This window comes from Oryctolagus cuniculus, chromosome 7, assembly GCF_051225735.1.
Source record: "Oryctolagus cuniculus isolate XC-2025 breed Fujian yellow rabbit chromosome 7, ASM5122573v1, whole genome shotgun sequence".
Lineage (NCBI taxonomy): Eukaryota > Metazoa > Chordata > Mammalia > Lagomorpha > Leporidae > Oryctolagus > Oryctolagus cuniculus.
This window is the reverse complement of record NC_142873.1, coordinates 103,577,017-103,595,850: the sequence shown is the minus strand read 5'-3', so window position 1 is coordinate 103,595,850 and position 18,834 is coordinate 103,577,017. Positions and strand designations below refer to the sequence as shown.

Genomic DNA, 18,834 nt, shown 5'->3' with positions numbered 1-18,834 from the left:
AGAGAATCTGGAACATGAAGCTCCCAAGTCCACAGCCCCAACAAAATAAAAGAAATCCTAGAGGGGTTTTACTGCTTACCACATTAAACTATATTAGCACGCTAAGTTTTATTCTGTTACTAAAAATGTTGGAAAGATTTAATGTATGTGCCTAGCAAGGTTTATCATATGTATTCATTTGCCTCTCCATACCTCTCCATGCTGCTCCATCGCCTCTCAGTTACCTTGCCCTCAAATACCTTTCCTGACCCCCCTTCTTTTCCTCTTTTGCCTATCCCCTTCTCTCCATTATTTTATTCTGTTTCTCAGTTGAAAAAAAAAATTAGCAAACTTTGGATCTGTTACATGGTGTGAGAATTGGGCTTCAAGCAGTTTTTATGTAAATTCCCTATATCACTCAATTTTTTAAAATGTTAAGTTCTTAGGTTTTATGAGCTCATGGTCACCTTTTGTAGAGAAACACCAAATCCCTAATCCACACGGATTCTTTTATGGGAGATGGTCTCTTGCCCTTTGCTTACTCACCACCGGATTCTTGAAGTTCACTATTAGTAATGGCAACACTGTTCTGACAGGGTACAGCACCACATAGAAAGGATAAAATTGGACATTCCCCGTGTTTCTTTCTTTGGCCACTTATACCACTGATAATGTTTTCCTCATATCCTCACTTGACTCTCCTGTCCCATCTAATCATACCATTTCCTTCCATTCTTTCCAGTTCCCAAAATCTCTTATTTTCTATGCAGAATGTTGTTTAGGATTTTCTTTAACCAGACCTATTCTCTAATTTTTAAAAAAATTATTTACTTGAAAGACACAGAGAGAGAAGGAGACAGACAGAGATCTCCTATCTCGTGGTTATCTCCCCCAAATATCTATAACAGCCAAGTTTGGGCCAGGTTGAAGACAGGAGTAGGAAATTCAGTTTAGGTCTTCCGTGTGTGGCAGCTTCCAGGTACTTGATTCATCACCTCAGCCTCGTAGAGCATGCATTAGCAGGAAGCCAGTTGGGAGCCAAGCAAAGGCTCACACACAAGCCCTCCATTATGGCATGTCAGCAGCTCAGTGTTGTAATTACTAGGCCAAACGTTCACTCCTAATATTTAGTTCTTAAGTTCACAAAAGGGATGACTATGTATTTAACACAAAGACATGCTACAAACTAGATTATTCAGAGAAAAGAGCTAGTTTGATAACCTGGTGCAGAAATCAGGGCAGCTCAGGCTTCCATAGTAAAGGTTTCAGTGATGTGTACAGGACTAGAATGATAGCAATCCTTCTTCCTCCACAATGTGATGATTAACTCTGTGGAGAACTCATGCGTGTAGTGGAAAAAGGTGCAGAATCTGGATTCCCCCTGCCTGCACTAGAATCTCATCACTGGTTCTTAGTTCTTAAACAACTTTGTTACCATATCCAAGACTGCATCAAGTGAAAGAGAAATAAAAAAGACAAATACTGCTCTTCCCTCATAGTCACTGACAGTAATAAACAAGGTGCCAGTGTGAAGCATTACATAAAATGTGTACATTAATACACACACACTTTAATGAAGTACTAGTCACCAAAACAAACATTCCAGACTCTTACCTGCACTTGAGTTTGAATATCCATTTGCTCACAAAATTTTACCAGTTATGCCTTTTAAATATTTTCCAAATCTTTTCCCACCCAACTGTAGCTTAAACCCTCAACAACATCTATTTGTGTTGTGGCAATCACATCTTGACTCATTTTTTTTTTTATCATTATTGTCTCATCTCCTACCTTACCAATTTATTGCCTACACTGCAGTCAGTGATCTTACTGTAGGAAAAATGTGAGCAGTCTAACTCCAAGTTTGGGGACTGGCACCGTGGCTCATTTGGTTAATCCTCTGCCTGCGGCACCAGGCGCCAGCATCCCATATGGGCACCGGGTTCTAGTCCCAGTTGCTCCTATTCCAGTCCAGCTCTCTGCTGTGGCCCAGGAGGGCAGTGGAGGATGGCCCAAGTGCTTGGGCCCTGCACCCACATGGGAGACCAGGAGGAAGCACCTGGCTCCTGGCTTCAGATCGGTGCAGTGCCGGCCCTGGCACCCATTTGGGGAGTGAACCAATAGAAGGAAGACGTTTCTCTCTGTCTCTCTCTCTTTCTCACTATCTAACACTATCTGTCAAATATATATATATATATATATATATAACTCCAAATTTAAAATCATCATTGTTTTCCAAATACCTGAGAGGTAGTATGTGGCAAGTTCCAGCCCCCACCAGAAAGCAAAATCAAGATCTTGACTGCACAATAGCAGCAAGTGGACTAAAGACTGGCACAAACTGGTGGGTTCCAACATGGTATCCAGATTAACCATTACCCACTTGCCAGACTCATTGTATCCTCATTGTAATACATTAGCATAAATGCATTAACAAAACTCACTTTCTTCACAATATTTACATATTACATTATAATTTACAATTGCCATGACAATGTGCAGAATTAGCCCTGTAAGAGTAGAAAAGGGATAGATTCCTGATTCCCAGAAATTTCCACCTTTATCTCAAAAAGAAAATAAGTATTCTGCCCAAATATTAGCATATGTTTAACAAACCTCACAAAAAAAGAGGATTGAAAACAACCCATAGGGGCTTTACTGTCTGTGGACTAGCCTGTTCTCTTCCACTGCCTCTAACCAAATATTTTTCTTTCAACTTCTCTGGCTCACTACTGACTTCAATCTTTCTCTGAAGCCAAGACCCCACCCGAGGCTGTGGTGGCCCACGTGGGGTTGCTGGCTGTCCAGTATCACCTACCGAGCAAAGTTTAATCCTGCAGTTTTGTAGAGAAAAACCTCGTCACCCAAATTTGTCAGCCACGGATACTGCAGTATCAAACTTCAGAGTGGGTCAGCTTTACCTGGGATGTTTATAAAAACTGCAGATCTTAGATTTCTACTCCATGGACAGTCTCATATGGTAGATTTCAATTAAAGACTTTAAACTGAATTTTTATCTCTCAGTCCAAAAGTTCTGAAGCAGGGTTTCTGACATCATCCTGTGGGAAATGTTCTGCTCTATAGCCTCATGGCCAACCATTTGTTCACACACATTTGTCCACTCTGTGTGGCCAGTGGATCTTCAAATATACCAAGCTTTATATGCCGCCCTGCTTTACAGCTGCTGTTCTTACTTCCTGGAAGATCCTCCTACCCTTTCAGAACAGTCAATTTCCATTCATCTTGCAGCATTTCATTCAAATATCACTTCTAAACAAGACAGTCTCTAGTTCTCTCAGGGGGGCTTTTAGTTATATGTTCTTTGACGTTTCAGTGAGTTCCTGTACTAACTTCGACTTGTTCTTGTTGCATTGGATTACACGTTTGTTAGCTCTCTCAACTAGAGCATAAAATCACAGCAGGCAGAGAATGTACCCACTCATTCTTCTGTTGTCTTTATCATGTGCCTGGTACATGTTAAGTACACAATAAATACATGGGTTTTCTTTTTCTTCTTTTCTTCTTTATTTAATTATTCATTTGAGAAGCATACAGAGAGACACAGAATAAGAGAGAGTGATTCAAAGAGAGAGAAAGAAAGAGAGTGCTCCTATCCACTGTTTTACTCTGCAAATGTCAGCAATGGTTAGGGCTGAACTGGTCAGAAGCCAGCAAACATGTATGCAATCCAGGTCTCCCATGTTGGCAGTAAGATCCCAATGACTTGAGCCATCACTCTACCTCCAAGGTTCTGCATTAGCAGGAAGCTGGAATGAGGAGATAGGGCTAGAACTCGATCCCAGGTACTCTGATGTGAAACTGAGTCATTTAACTGCTAAGCTAAATGCCCACTCCTGAGTAAATATTTATTGGTAGATTGAAGAAACTAATAATTGCTAGAAAGTCCCTTACCTGAGACTATTTATAGATTAGGGCTTCCTTTATGTGACAAAATATTTCCTTTACAGGCCTTTTACTCTTTTCTGTACTACTATGTTTTGGATAGCATTCATTAAGAGATAAATATTATTAATACCTAACAAAATTGAGACTGATTTTTTATTTGTTTAGTTGATTTCAATGACAAAGAAAACATAAGATACTGAAAGGAAAGAAAATATAAAAGGTGTTTTACTTTTTCTTTAATCACTATTAAATACAGTGTCCAGAACAATCTAGACACAGCTTAACTGTTGATGATTTTTGAAAATGTAATTCACTAACCATCCCAGAGGGTCCCCAGGTGTGGCAACTTGTGTGATTCATTTGATCATGGGAGTGAATGACCCAGAGGTTTACAGGAGGTCTTTGACCAAACTCTTATTGCACAATAGAATGAATTCAAAGAGGGACTAGTACCCTTCCAACATTTTAATATAGCATACAAAGGAAGAATTAAGATTAGATGGTATTGAGTATACTGGAGCCTTAAGCTCCTGGAAAAGAAAAGGAGGTTTTAAAAAATACGTCACTCTTTTGTATTCCAAGAAATTGTTTACTGAAAAGAAACCACAAAACAAACCAAAAACCATCCTATCACTATTACTTAGATAAGTCTACTAGATGAATTTTTATTTCTCCTGTGACAAAGCCAGATGCAAATCTTCCAAATACTCATTATTTGTATTATAAATAATTAGCCAAACTATTCACTCCTACTCATCAATCTGGGCAAAAATGCCTGCAATTTGACTTATGTATACTATATGCAAGATTTTCCATGTCCTTTGGGCCCCTGAATTTGTCCCACCACTGAGCTCAAGTAAGGACTGGGAGCTTAAACAGGAATTGGAGCATGAAATAATTCCCACTCAATAGGCCCTTCCAAAATTTAGACATTTCCTGCTCAACTACCATTCATTCCTACCTGCTTAATGCGCTCTCCATACCCATTCGCCAAAGCATAATATTAAACAAAGAGACACATAAATTTTGATTTTCTTCTTCCCTATATGTATTTACTGTAATGGTTTCTTTTTCAGAAACACCACAGGCAATTTATTAAGAATATGGAAATAAAAAGAGTAATGAACAAATTGCCTATCATTCATTGAGTAAGGTTTCTACTATGGATCACATAATGTGTTCAAATCTTACTTCTTATAATTGAAAGTGGGGTGAACATTTGGTGCAGTGGTTAGTCTCTGCTTGGGATGCCCAGACCCCAAGTTTGAGTGCCCCATTAGAGCCCTGGCTACTCTGCCTCCTATCCATCTTCTTGCTAGTATGCATCCTCAGAGACATAAGATGATGGCCCAAGTACTGAGTCCCTGACAGCCACATGAAAGACCCAGACTGAGTACAGGGCTCCTGGCAATAGCCTTGTCCAGCCTTGTATATTGTAGACCTTTGGGAAATGAACCAAGAAAAGAAGGTCTCTCTCCATCTGTTGGTCTGTCTTCTTTCCAAATAAAATAAAGTAAATAAATAATTTTACTGAAATAAATTCAAGTTGAAAGGTAACTATTTTAAATTAACTAATTCTACTTGATATAATTTATTCATTATGATTGGTGTTTAATTATGGGAGGCAGTCAATAAAAAACAGGAGATTGCCAATTAGATCTTTTTTAATTGTAACAGATTGGGTTACAGTTTTAAAAGGCATTAAGCACTTCAATTTTGGGTAGAAGTCTCCAGAAATTAAAGAAGGGTTATGCATAAATTCATAAAGGAGAATTGTCTAAAACAAATGTCACATTTAGTTTTTAAAAATTGTTCCAGTTACCCTCCAATGGACCGTAACATACAGATGTGGAGTACTGAGAGGTTCCTGTGTGGTGGGTAGAATTTTAGGCATAAACTTGGCATGATTTATGGTTTTAAAACCTCAGTTACATGATTCTTGATAAAAAGTTCTTTTCCTAGGGTATTTATTAATTGAGGTATTATTGTATGAGACAGAATGCAATATATTCACCTTAAGAGCTTCATTTTAAAAAATGAAATTTTCCCTTGACTGGAAATTCTGTAATATAATGCTAGAGTGTTTAGCTTCTGTAAGTTCACAAATTGAATGTCTTATTATGTTCTAATTCTAGTCATATTACAGAAATCATTATTTTGGTCTTACATAGTCTAATCACATTCCTAAGATATATAGGTGCGATTAGAAACACTCTGATATTCTGTGTATCACAATGGCTTTTAAAAGTGATATTTATGGCTGGTAATACGTGTGCTTCATCATTCTTTATCTGAGCTAGTATTCGCTTAAAGAATGGAAGTAGCTACACTTGTATCCTAATGAGGACAGAGTATACAATAAAAGACTAAAAATAAAGCTAGCAAATAAAATTTCCCAAATTCCAACATTATTTTAGTGAAGTTACATAAAAAATATAAATACCAAGGGAAAGGAATAGAAAACTATAAATAACTGAAATTCAAGTATAAAAGAACAGAGGTACTATGGTGGGGATTCGAATTCTGAAAAGCCTTCAGTGGCACATGTGATGTGTAATGTAATATTTTTTCCAAACACTCATTGCTTGACTAAAACAGAGCAGCCTGTTACTTTCATACAACTATTAATATTGAAAGATATCCCAAGATTTTGCCTTCCACATGACACCATGACAAATTAGATAATAATTCCTACTTCTTTTTAGCCAGCGTCCACAGGGAAATCAAGAATAGTGAATATTATTTTAAGTCATTGCCATTTTTTTAGAGATTTATTTATTTATTTAAAAGTGAGTTACACAGAGAGAGAATGAGAGGCAGAGAGGTCTTCCATCCACTGGTTCACTCCCCAAATGGCCACCACAGCCAGAATTGTGCCAATCTGAAGCCAGGAACAGGAGCTTCTTCGGAGTCTCCCATGTAGGTGCAGGGACCCAAGGACTTGGGCCATCTTCTACTGCTATTCCAGGCCATAGCAGAGAGCTGAATCGGAAAAGGAGCAGCCAGGACTAGAACCGGCGTCCATATGGGATGCCGGCACTGCAGGTGGCAGTTTTCCCCCTATGCCACAGCCCTGACATTGCCATTTTTTAATGTAAAATTAATTAGGTCAGGAATAATGTTTTGGCACACATTATACCCTGACAGGCATGTTATGAATCCATCTGTGGAAACAGATTTGAAACAGAAATAAGTGCCTTACCAATTGAAATGAACCACTGTATGCACAATGAGGGAAAGAAGTCTAATAGAAACAGTTTATTACTAGATGATTAACCTGATCTCTCACAGGAAATTACACTTTCTTCTGGGCTCCATAGGAGCCTTATTTGTTGGTAAGCTTAACACATAGTAGACAAGTAGAAGAAAACACAAACATAAATATATTTATTATTCAGCCCTTTACAAAAAGAGTTTCTCAACCTCTGCTCTATGAAAGTGGGCTGCTCTCATAGAAGTGGATTGAAAGAGATTAAACAATATAGTTACTATAATATTATCAGATCTTACAATTTTATTGGGTCATCAAGACCTACTCAAGTTCAATTTTGTATGTCTATTTTGATGTCATGATGATGTGCTGGCATACTCACTGAGATCTTGGATCAGATAAGCTAGATTTTGGTATCCCATAGTCAGGGAACCAGATATCATTTTTGGTCTATAGCAAGTAAGGTATTGTTCTAGAAAAGAATAGTTATTTCCTAAAGAGTATACCAGTTTGTTTCACAAATTCTGTAAATTTTATCTGAAATTGACTCAATAGCATCATTTTGTATCATATATACAAGGGTACTTAAAAAAGATCATGAAAAATGCAATTAATCAATGTTTATTTTGGTGCAAAAATTTTGGAAATCCATGGAGAATAGTTTCATAATGACTTATTGAACACCACTTTTACTTTCAGCATCGTCTAATCTTTAAGATCATCTGGATAAGGTGGCAGGAAGCTTGCATCACATACTGAATCTCTTACACATTTACCTCTGACCTTAGGTATGTCTCAAGACTGTTAAGCTTACAGATTATTTATTAGTTGAATCAGAAAAGCACATATAAATCTATGTCGTTGCTAAAATCCACTAGTCATTCTGTCTTTTTCATAGTAGTAGATTAAAGAAAGAGTGAAATTCTTCTCTAATGTGTCCGTGTCCCACATCACTACTCAAGCATCACTAAATCCCTTTTGTTTTCATAATTACATCTTTCACATTGGGATTTTTGTGTTTTTTTTTTTTCAAGTAATTTAGGACACTTCTTGCAATGTGTCAATTATGTTATCAATGTAGGGGACCAGTGTGATGTTTTTGTAGAAGCAAATGATTAACATTCCTTTGGTCTAGATCATAACAGTGACTCAAAAAGCAAACACAGTAAAGTTATACAATTGTCACTGCCAGATGAAACCAAATTATTTTTCATGGACCTTGCTCAACAGCATAAGAAAAGCATTTTTCATCTCAATAACTCTGTACCAAATGCCAGAGGCTGTGTTGATTTGTTCCAATTAAGAGCTCAATCTGGAACAGAAGCTACAATTGGAGTACCCATTTGGTTAGGTTTATGATAATTCACATTCTCCAGGACACATGGGCCTTTTCATAAGTCAACAAGTAAATTACATGGAGAAATTATAAGAATCACTACCTTGCATCTTTCAAATCTTTGATGGTAGCAATGTTTCCTACATGCTCCAAGTATGCAGCACTACATTTGATTTTGTATTTTGGAAGGTGCTGATACTTCAGTAACTTCTACTTGGCCTTTTATAATAATGGACCAATGTAGGGATTTTACTTGTTGCCAAAAAGTTCTATTTCAATACTATATTCAGGAATGTATTATGTCTACATAACCACTGGGCTTACTTTGAGAAGATCTTAGACCAAAATTCAATTCAACACCTGATTCCCATAAGTCATTAATGGGACTATTGAACCACAGTTTTATCTCAGTTCCTGGGAATTAATGTCATATCAGAGCCATTTTATCATAATCCTCTCACTTTCTATGTATTTCCCCACACTTTCTATGTATTTCCCTCCATTTCCTCAATTGCTTTAGCAAAGAATTAAAGTCTTACAATATTACTTATCACAGTACTGCAAGGGACTTTGACCTCCCTTTCAACCAAGTGACTCAGGATCTGGGTATCTTGGGTACTGAGACTAGAAAAAGCACATTATTGTAATTTAAGTTGAAATTCTTGCCTCCAGGGGCAGGTGTTATAGTACAATAGGTCAAGCTACCACTTGGGATACCGGCATCCCATATTGGAGGTTTAAGGATTCAGTCCTGCCTCTGTTCCCAATTGCAGCTTCCTACTGATGTGCACTCTTGCAAGCAGCAGTGATGTCTCAAGTACTTGGGTCCCTACCACCCATATGAGAGATCTAGATGGAGTTTCTGGCTCCTGGTTTTGGTCTGGTCCAGATCTGACTGTTGCAGGCATTTGGAAAATGAATCAGCGGATGGAAGCTCTATGTCTCTCTCTCATTTTGCATTTCAAAAAAATAAATAAACTTTTTTAAAAGAGAATTTTGACCAGCATGCCTACATTTTTCTTTTTATGTTATTTAGATCACATAGATTGTCTATCCCTGCCATTGCTCTGATTGCTGAGATTACATAGCCATTGCCAGAATTCTTTGGTTGCCTCCTGATGGCTGCCACTATGTTAACTATATCCCATGTTGTATACTATATTTTAGCTTCCATTACCCCAGGATCCTATTATCCCCCCAGAAACTCAGAAACCCATTTCAACCATGGTACCTCCCAGCTATCATTATTTGATTGTAAAGGAAACCCACCAAAACTTCAACCCAAGTGGAAGTCTTACATGGAAATATTAGCTCCTAGCTTTAACCTGGTCCAACTCTGGTGGTTGCAGGTATTTGGAAATGAATGAGTAGGTGGAAGACCTTTCTATCTGTCTGTGTCTCTGTCTGTCTCTCTTCCATATTTGTGTCTAACTATCTCTATTTCTTTTTACCTCTGTTTCTCTTTTGCTCATCCTTTCCAGCAAATAAATAAATCTTTGAAAAGGAAATTAAAATGTTCAAAGCTCAATCCAGGCCTACTGAATCAAAAACCTTGGAGACAGGGTCCAGCAATCTGTGTTTTAATAAATCTTCTAGATGTTTCTAATTCCACAACTGACCACTCTTCTATATCAAAGTTTTGGTATCAAATTTTAATCAGCACTCAGTTGTGGTTTCAAATGAACTCAAAGCATTCTTTTCAATCAAATAAATTATTTGATTCCATCCCAGATACTTTTAATGACATTAAAACTGAATGTCACTATATTAATTTGCTAGTGCTACCATAAGAAAATATCACAGATCATATGACTAAAACAACAAAATTTGGTCTTTTGCCCTGCTAGAGTGTGGAAGTCTTATGTCAAGGTGTCAACAGTTTTGGTTTCTCCTGAAGACTTTCTGCTTGGTTTGTAGTTTGTTGTCTTTTCTCCGTGTTCTCAGATGGCCTTACCTACAGTTGATGAGCATCCCTGGAGTCTCCCCATCTTATTACCAAGACACCAGCTATTTGGACTTGTTCTATAAAAACCCTATCTCAAATACATCACATAGATTAGGGCCTACTCATATTACCTCATCTAATGATTTAACATTTTTATTTATTTATTTGAGAGAGAGGGCAGTGAGACACACACACACACACACAGAGAGAGAGAGAGAGAGAGAGAGAGAGAGTATGTATATCCACTTGTTTATTCCCAAAAATGCCAGTTTAGGAGCCAGGAACACAATCCCAGTCTCCCGTATGAGTGGCAGGATATAACTACTTGAGATATCATTGCCAACTCCCAGAGCCTGCATTGCAAGAAGCTTGAGACATGAGTTGAAATCATATATCAAACCTAGGTACTGAAATGTGGGATGTGGGCATCTTAACTGGCTTCTTCACCACTATGTCTCTGTCTCACATTTAATCCTAATTAATTTTATTACCTTTTAAAGGCCTATTTCCAAATACAATTACATCCTGGGCACTAGGTTGAGAGTCTAACGTATGAAGGATAGGGGCCTAAGTTGTTTCGTAACTGTCAGGTCAGTGCAGTAATGTCCGTAAAATTATCCCAATTTTGTCCTTCTTAAGCTAACAAAGAGTACAGTATTATATGCCTTTCTCGGTAGTTGGTAATACAAGTGGTCAAATTCTAGCCATACCTTCAGTGAGCAGGTTACATTCTCCCTATTGAGACTTTATTTTGTTCCACTGGAGACTATCTGAGGTATTCGACTCTAGTTCAATAGAAATGGAGGGTAGTGGGATGAAGTTTGAGAAAGGAAATGTTAGATAAAGTAACTGATGCTCTACAAGGGTTGTTTAGATTCCTGAAATAGAAAAGAAAGGGCTTTTACTACTGTCAACGGAGCTGTATAATACGAGGGTTCATCATTCCTTAATTCACCCAAATTCATTTAGACATAATTATTTACATCCTCAGGGTCCTACTCCTTCACAATCATGTGTTAACATCAGAGACATGGCAAAGCTGAGTTCAAATCACATTATAATTCTGAAACTTACACTAAATTAAATAATTTAGTGTCTCAATGCTATAGTTGTTCAGTATCTTCAGAAGCCCTTCATCATGGCCACTGCTTAAAAGAGTGACATAAAGATATATAACACTACCCCAAATCTAGAAATACTAGTTTCAGACTAAAGCTTCAAAAAACAGAAACCACTCGAGTCTTAAAGTAGGCAGGAAGTTAATTCAGGATATTAGATAAAATGTTGAAAGGGCTAGAGAAACTAAAGGGGTTTATGTTATTATCCTTAGTTTTAAAAACTATGGGAAGTCATCACCACTCCATAGGAGCCCAAGAGCTCACACAGAGCTGATAATTCTTCAAGCTGCCATCTCTGCTATTTAGCGGTAGGTGAGTGGCTCTCACTCACTATGGCCATTTGTGGAGCCACTGCTCGAAATTGGAATTGTTGGAGCTAATGCTGCTGCTATTTCCAAAAGCAAAATCATTTTCACCTTTTTCCCACCTTCTGATCTCAATTGAATACCTTTCAGAGTCTCTAAATAATAATCCTCAGCATTTATTATTTTATATGCTTTTTCCACAGGATTTTTATAATCTATAGATATGTTTGAGGAAGTAAGAGTATAGGGAAGTTTACCAAAATATCAAAGCACAGACGTCTGCTGGCTGTGGCTGCAAAAATCCTTCTCTTACTGGAATTCTGCCAACTTCAACAGCCAATGAAGGCCAACTCTCATCTCTTTTCTAGACTTAGTGTGTCTTTGCTGGCTACCTCTTTTGTCTCTATTTATTTTTAGAATATAAATCAATATCACACTTTAAGCTACAAATCCTATCAACCCAAATATACTAGACCTTCTATGTTCAAATATCATTTAGTTAATGTTTTTATTTAGGAAGTATTATTTCAATACATTAATCTTCATATGAATTTCATGCAACTGGTAGTAGGATGACCTCCACTCTACAGATGAGAGTTGAGGTAAACAAAGATTGAGCAGTTTGTTGAAGGTCACAGAAATATTAATGGCAGAGCTAGGATTATCAGCCTACACTGTTGACTCCAGAGGCCACACTATAAACCAAGATGTTATGTGGTTCATGGAGTCGGAATGTTTTGTGATTCTATAATGAATTACATATTTTTAATATTTCATAGTATGCATTTCCAACTACTCTCCAGTCTTTTTCCTGTCTCACATTTGCTGAAACCCCTTCCCCAATGTGTGAGCACACATCACACTCTCATTTTTTTTTTTTTTTTGAAAGGCAGAGTGGACAGTGAGAGAGAGAGACAGAGAGAAAGGTCTTCCTTTTGCCATTGGTTCACCCTCCAATGGCCGCCGCGGCCCGTGCACTGCAGCCAGTGCGCTGCAGCCGACGCACCGTGCTGATCCGAAGGCAGGAGCCAGGTGCTTCTCCTGGTCTCCCATGGGGTGCAGGGCCCAAGCACTTGGGCCATCCTCCACTGCACTCCCTGGCCACAGCAGAGAGCTGGCCTGGAAGAGGGGCAACCGGGACAGAATCCGGAGCCTCGACCGGGACTAGAACCCGGTGTGCTGGCGCCGCAAGGTGGAGGATTAGCCTAGTGAGCCGCGGCGCCGGCCCACACTCTCATCTTTAATACTGGTGAACTTCTGGTAGTTCTCACAACACAAACACATTGTTTTCTACTTGCATTCTTCTACTCAAACTCTTCCCTAGAATGCCTCAACTTACCACATTACCCTGGAGAAAACCTCTTCTATCTTTTAAATCCCTCACATATATTCTAAATAAAATTACTGCTTCTTTTAAATCAATGACGTCTTTGATGCTTGTACAGACTTCTATCAATTTAATTAATATTTATATGTCTATCTCTACTTCTGCTAACATATAATACATGAAATGAAGACAAGGTTTCGATTTCATTTGTCTTTATACTCCTATCACCCAGCAATGTTCCTGGAACACAGTAAACACATTATAGATATTTGTCATGCTTAAGTAAAATCCACTTTGCCATTCCCTCGCCTTAAAAATTTTTCAAAAACTCCATACTGTCTACTCAAACAAAAAGCTTAAAATTCCTTCAGCAATGCAGTAAGTGCTCCTTAATTTGCCAGTAGCTTTCCCCCCAGCCCTCGTTTGTGCTTAAACACAAATAAAAGCACACATCGAAATAAAGCGCACACATCACATTTTGCTCCAGGAAAACTAAACTGGGATGACTTGAAAGCTCCAGAGCAGTTTGTCTGAAGGCACATTCACCATGCTGCATACACGTCCTGTAGTTTCCTGCTTTTGTGTTGTTGATCATACTGTCTTCTCCACCAAGAATTTACCTAATTTTCATTATTCTCTGAAATTCTATTGAGCTTTCAATGCTCCTCAAATGCTACCACCAATGAATTAAATTGTCCTTTTTTGCCTAAATCAGATCAAGTTTAAATTGTTATCTTCTGACCACTCATTATTTTCAACTTTCTCTCACGTGTATATATAACCATGCATCAGTTGCTCCATGAAGGCAGACACCTATTTATCTCTGCATTTTCCATACCATTTCCCCAAAGCATTTTTCCTTGAGAATTGTCCTCAAACAATTAATACATACTGACATAGTAGAGCAGTATTCTGGTGCACATTCTTATTCATTGCTATATAATTATTGGCACATACATTTTATGAATCAATAATGATTAAGGTATAATCAACAATAGAATAAATATCTGTTGCTATTATATTGTATTATTCAGAAAACTTGGAAAAATGAAACCAGAAAGTAATACAAGTGGCTACCATTTTCTAAGTACTTATGGTATGTTACTTCTCCTAGTGCTTGATATACTACTGTAGATTTTATTATACATATTTTATTTTAAATTCTTTTAGTGTCTTAAAACAAATTTGACAGATGTGTAAAAATTGTACATATTTATTGGTTATTATGTGATATTTAGATAAATGTATACATTGTGTAATGTCCAATCAGGGTAAATGTATCTGTCTCTTCAAACTTTTTTAAAAAGATTTAATTATTTATCTGAAAATCAGATTTAGAGAAAGAGAGATCTTTCATCTACTGGTTCACTCCCCAGATGGCTCAATGACCAAGGCTGGGCCAGATTGAAGCCAGGAGACAGGAGCTTCTTCCAGCTCCCCCATGTGGGTGACAGAGGCTCAAACACTTGGGCCATCTTGCACTACTTTTCATAGGACATTACCATGGAGCTGGATGAGAAGTAGAGCAGCTGGAACCTGAATCAATGCACATAGGGGATTCTGGTGTGGCAGGTGGTGGCTTAACCTGCTATGCCACAACACTAGCTCCCATTTCAGACATTCAATATTTCTTTATGGTTCTTACATCCATAATCCTATCTTCTACTTTGTTTCTAATGGAGAAATCAATAGCACTTGAATGTTATCTAAGTTTTCCTACTGTGCAATAGAATTCCAAAGCTTCTTTTTCTTCTCTAGCTATAACCTAGTGCCCATTAGTCACCTCCTTACCTCTTCCATCCCTAATCCCTGGTAACCACCATTATACTTTTAACTTCTATGACATAGCCTGTGTTTTAGAATCTACATATGTGTATTATTATGTAATACATTTCTTCCTGTGTTTAGCTTATTTAATATAATGAGCTCCAGTTCCATCTATGATGTTGCAAATGACAATATTTCATCTTTTTTGATGATTGAATAGGGTTCCAATATGTTCATATACCCTACTGCATTTGTCAGAGAGTGGAAACATACTGTTTTCACTTCTTAGCTATTGTGAATAGTAGTGCAATAAATGTAATACAGAAATCTCTGAGATAGATGGATTTCATTTATACTCTGAAGCAGAATTGACAGATCATATGGCAGTACTATTTTCAGATTTTTTTAGAAAACTCAATGCCATTTTCCACAAAACTACTGATTTATGCTCCCACCAACAGTATGCAAGGTTCTCTTTTCCCCATGTCCTCTCCAGCATTTAATACTTTTTTTTGTTAGAAATAAGGATAACAAGGCTAGAAAGCTTAAGAAACATGCCTAAACTCACACATCTAGGAAACAGAAGAGCCTAGAGTTAAATTCTAGTTGATCTACTGTATATGCATACTATGAAGCTGTATTTTCCTTTTTTTATAAAATGGGAAATATAAGCATCATAAATCCACATATATATATATATATATGTATCATGTTTGATCCTTAGAACAACACTGAAATATGTGCAAGGGATTTTCAAAATGTTCATAGAAAGTATGGTGCAGGCAGAACTGTCAATTTCCTGTTAGAGATGCCACCTGCCTTCTCTTCAAGCCAGCTCTCCTCCCAGGTCTGCTAGGTAATGGAAGTCAACAGGGTGCCTTCCAGGAGAAGGTTCAAACCTCCTTCATGATGTCTCTTCCAGTACCCCATGTGAAGAGATAGATCTGGCTTTCTATATACCTGGCCAGGCCTTAGGCCACCTGATTGTTATCAGGCCCCTCCTTTTAGTTACTATTCAAGATGATTTAAACTTCAAGATGATTTAAACAGCACTTTGCTTAGATTCTCTAATAATGACTCTGTCCTTTGTTTCAGATTTTGTGAATTTAATCTGCTTTTGTGAATTTAATCTTCTCCAGATTTACAACAGTGAAATTCTAGATGGCCACGCACATGAGATTTGAGATAGAAGCAGTTTCTGCAAGCTGGCAGTACGTCCCCATTGAGAAGCCACCTGCTAGAAGCTGGTCTTGACTGCCATTCCCTACTCTGCCCCTTTTCAGCAAGAAGTAGTCAGAACTGTCATCACCCAGTTCCCCTAATAGAAGTTAGGATCCTTTCCTCTGGGAGAGAGGAAATATGAGGAGTCAGGTGGATTGATCCATAGTCAGGATGGTTCTAGTGGAAATTGAGGGTGCAAAATGCTTACTTTCCCCAAAAGTTATAGTAAGCAAGATCAAAAGTGCCTGCCCTGTTTCCTTAGGAGTCTCCAGTCTTATCATGAGAAGGGTAATGGAGTGCAGATTCCTTCTGAGCTCCCAGTTTACTCTATGAGAAATTAGGCATCCCACCCTCCTGATGAATCTTTTTGTTTCATCATGAGCGAGCTATGCAGGATAAAAGATTGCAAATCAGGTTTTTGATGGTTTTGTCTCTGCTTTGAAACTGAATGCAAACGGTTAAGTTTTTTCTTCCCCAAAATTGTGCTTAAAAACCCCACTACTGGGCTGGTGCCATGGCTCACTAGGCTAATCCTCCACCTGCGGCGCCGGCACCCAGGGTTCTAGTCCCGGATGGGGCGCTGGTTCTGTCCCAGTTGCTCCTCTTCCAGTCCAGCTCTCTGCTGTGGCCAGGGAGTGCAGTGGAGGATGGCCCAAGTGCTTGGGCCCTGCACCCGCATGGGAGACCAGGAGGAAGCACCTGGCTCCTGGCTTAGGATCGGTGCAGCACGCTGGCCGTAGTGGCTATTTGGGGGATGAACCAACAGAAGGAAGACCTTTCTCTCTGTCTTTCTCTCTCCTCTCTCTCACTATCTAAATCTGCCTGTCAAAACATAAACAAAAACAAAAACAAAAACAAAAACAAACAAAAAAAACACTACCACCAGCCCTTTGGGATTTACCTCTCTTGGAGCCCCCATCCATGCCACTCTGGAGGCCTCTGAGTCTAATAAACTTTGCTTTTAAATACTTTTTAAAAATGTTTAAAAAAAAAGTGAAAAGAGAAAAGAAGAAAGTATGTATTACCAAAAAAGTGCGTGTTTCAAAATATGTGCAACAAATATTTTAATTCAGTGTTCTACGTACTATTTTTCTTAAGATTTTATTTATTTACTTGATAGGTAGAGTTACAGACAGTGACTGGGAGAGACAGAGAGAAAGTTCTTCTATCTGATGGTTCACTCCCCAGTTGGCCACAATGGCCAGAGCTGCGCCATCCGAAGTCAGGAGCCAGGAGCTTCTTCCTGGTCTCCCATGCGGGGGAAGGGGCCCAAGGACCTGGGTCATCTTCTACTGCTTTTCCAGGCCATAGCAGAGAGTTGGATGGGAAGAGGAGCAGCCTAGACCAGAACCAGCATCCATAGGGATGTGGGCACCACAGGCAGAGGATTAACCTACCTCGCCACAGCACCAGCCCCCTATGTACTATTTTTAAATACCCTCATATTATAAATCATATTTAATGTATCAGGAAACCAATATCCTGACAAATTAATTTTTCAAAAATGCACAAAATCAGTAACTGGTAGAGCTGAAATTTGAACCAGGATTATTTCATGTCCATTTTAACATTAAACTATAAACTGACTTGTGTATAGGTGTTTCTGTTCTTTTTTCTTTTGGAGGTATGAATTATTTGGAGGGTGAAGGCAAGTTGTAACAGGGACATCAGATACATAAGATGCTTTCCTCTGGAAGGTACAGGACATGAAATGCCCCTAAGGGGCTGGTGCTGTGGCGGAGCCAGTAAAGCTGCCGCCTGCAGTGTCAGCATTCCATGTGTGCACTGGTTCAAGTCTCAGCTGCTCCACTTCCAATCCAGCTCTCTGCTATGGCCTGAAAAAGAAGTAGAAGATGGCCCAAGTCCTTGGGCCTCTGCACCCCCGTGGGAGACCTAGAAGAAGCTCCTGGCTCCTGGCTTCAGATCAGCACAGCTCCGGCTGTTGCGGCCAATTGGGGAGTGAACCAGTGGATGGAAGACTTTTCTATCTGTCTCTGCTTCTCCTTTGCCCTCTGCCTTTCAAATAAATAAATCTTAAAAAAAAAAAAAAGAAATGCCCCTAAGCCACAATGCATCATCCATTTCATCCTGCTAAATAATTTCTTATTTTTTGAGTCCCAGTATTGAAGAAATATCTAAAACTGATATCTGATTTATTTTTTAGTCATCTAATTACCTTTAAAAGAATCATTTATGTAAAGATTATTGATCCATATTGGAGCTTATTTTTAATTGTTTTCCCTCTCTTACAATAATGTTTATGCTTAAGTTTATAGGTAAACAGAAAAATAACTCATAACAGGTATATCCACTCAAATTCTCAATTAATGTCTTACATTCTTGGTTTTGGTAGAAATCCTGTGTTCGGTTATTTGCTGACACAGACTAAAGTCATTTTGTTGCTTCTTTTTAATTAATTTATGTTACAGACAGAATTATTGAGAGAAAGGGAGAGACAGATTGAAAGAAATCCATCCACTAGTTCAGTCACCAAATGGCCAAAATGACCAGGGCTGGGACAGGCCAAAGCCAGGAGCCAGGAGCTTTTTCCAAGTCTCCCATAGGTTCAGGGCCCAAGCACTTGAACCATCCTCTGCTGCTTTCCCAGGTGCAATAGCAGAGAGCTGGATCAGAAGTAGAGAGAGGGGCCTGGACGTGAACCGATGCCCACATGGAATGCTGGCACTACAGATAGTGGATTAACTCATGGCACCACAGC

General features: G+C 38.5%; 1 pseudogene; it reads right to left on the bottom strand.

The window, feature by feature from the left end:
* The window catches only part of LOC103350272 (cyclin-dependent kinase 17 pseudogene), a 133,859-nt pseudogene that overhangs the window by 41,325 nt on the left and 73,700 nt on the right, over positions 1-18,834 (bottom strand).